General features: G+C 60.4%; 1 protein-coding gene across 1 annotated transcript in view; it reads left to right on the top strand.

Annotated features, from left to right (window-relative positions):
- The first annotated feature begins 1,507 nt into the window (after window positions 1-1,507).
- Window positions 1,508-2,020, top strand: part of SLITRK5 (SLIT and NTRK like family member 5) — a 9,580-nt gene continuing 9,067 nt past the window's right edge. Inside the window, exon 1 of the mRNA XM_029936543.1 lies at window positions 1,508-1,599. The gene's annotated coding sequence lies outside the window, so the exon portion shown is untranslated. The remainder of the gene's footprint in view (window positions 1,600-2,020) is intronic.

Raw genomic sequence — 2,020 nt, 5'->3', positions numbered from 1 at the left:
TATTTATATGGTAAGACTTCCCAGTTATCACAGGAACAGGCACATGTGCACTCAGCCTCCATTGGGCCACCTACTGTGATCAACTATTTTTTTGCTATTCCTGGGAAGGACTGCATATCTAATATTACAAATACTGGAAATATGCCTTATGAATAAAGACCCCCACCCCCACCCCAGGGATGGAGGTGTCTGGTTTCATCGGCAAGAGCCAGAAATACTTACTGTAGAGATGAGGCTAGTGGAGTTTAGCAGGTAGGTGACTCTTCAAGAAACTCGCTTTCTATCGATACTGCATTTACTTAGGGGTCTCCAGCTTTTTAGTACACACCAAGTGTACTCATAAACATTCTTTCTGAAAGTCGTTAACATTCCCTTGCACCGCCCAGGCATACCTATAAAACGCAATTCTTTAGAAAAGATTATATATATATAATATTAGCGCCCTTGTTTGCAGCTAGGATGAACCACTCCCTTTTCCAGGGTCCTTTAGGGTTAAGTACATGAGACAGAGGCAGGGGCAGTATTATTCTAGATGGTAGGAAGAAGGCAGGCGGTCAGCACAGGGCTAGAATCATCTGTCCCTGACCACTAACAAGCCTGGCACTGTCGGGGTTATTCCACTCCTCCCTTTTGGAATCCAAGGATTGCACAGTCCCACGCTCGAGTTACGCACAGGTTCCAAGACTCCTCTCTCTCCCACGAATGTGACATCCAAGGGGGGCTCCGATTGAGCCGCCTGAATCCAGGGACACCTTCGCCCTCGGCTGCCATCTATCGGCCACCGAGCGCCCGCTTCGCCCCGGGCCCATCATGTCTGCTGCAGCTTGGCTCGTACCAGCGGCGCGACAATAAACAAGTGCATTGGACGGGGCCCTGCGCCCTCGCTGGAGCAGATGTCTCAGAGACCCCGGTGATGCTTACCGTGTTGCCACATCTTCAGCTCCCGGGAGGGAAGAAGCGATTTTCTCTGAGTATTCTAGAGCCGCCAGGCTGCCGGGACACGCCACAGGCATAGAACAACGCTGCTCCTGTCCCCCCAGGCCCCCTAAAGGATGTCGGAGATAGAGAGTTCCAAATAATGACGATCGTGCGCCGCATCTGGGGAAGGGATGAGAAAACCCCCTGCAAACACCGGGAGCGATGAAACTGCCAAGAGGATGCGGGAACCGAACAAATACTAATTAGGGGCCGCCACGGCGGTGGACTGAGAGAGGGGACAGCGGCGGCGGGATCCCAGCGCGGTGGTCGCCACTGCGCGGGGGGCGGAGGACGGCGCAGGAGCTGCAGCCGCCCCAAGAGTAGCCAAGGGGCCGATGCCACCTTTGCTCGCCCCCTCACTACCATGTACAGTGTGCGCTGCAAGAAGAAGGCGGGCGATGCATGCACACCCCCGCGCCCCGCTCCCTCTGGCTAGTCCCCAGGCGTGCGCCACTGACCAGGGGGGAATGTGGTGAAGACGGCGAGGAGGAGAGCCGAGGGGGGAGGGGAGGGGCGGCCAGCGCGAACCCAGGCCGAAGGGTGCGTGGAGCCGGAGGCTGCTGGAGGGGGCGACAGCTGCTGCTGGTTTGGAGAAAGTTGCCCCTTATGCAGATGGCAACTGTAAGTACCCGCCTGGGGAATGCCGCGATGGGTGCCCGGGACCCTGCGATCGCGCGGTGGCGCGGGTGGGGACGAGTGTGCGAGTGAGCGTGAGTGTGAGCGGGTGCGACCGCTCGGCGGGGCTGACCGTCACGTTGGAGGGGCCGGCGGTGCCTGGCAGCCTTCACGTCCCCTGCTCGGGTTCCGCGCCTCCCCCGCTCCAGAGGCTCCCTCCCCGCCCCGCCCGGCTCCCGCTCCGGCCCCTACCGCCCGGCGCCTCTACCGCCGGTCCTCCGCCGCCCCCTCCTCCTCCCTTCCCTACCGGCCGCTCGCGATCGCCCCCTTCTCCCCACCCCCCCACCCCGCCGCCCGCTTGGACGACCGCGGAGATTGCCGGGGAGCGCCGTTCGGGGAGCCCCGGAGCCCGCGGTCGCCAGCGCGG

The sequence above is a fragment of the Suricata suricatta genome, chromosome 4, assembly GCF_006229205.1.
Source record: "Suricata suricatta isolate VVHF042 chromosome 4, meerkat_22Aug2017_6uvM2_HiC, whole genome shotgun sequence".
NCBI lineage: Eukaryota > Metazoa > Chordata > Mammalia > Carnivora > Herpestidae > Suricata > Suricata suricatta.
The sequence above is the reverse complement of the archived record's forward strand: the minus strand, read 5'-3'. Positions and strand labels throughout refer to the sequence as shown.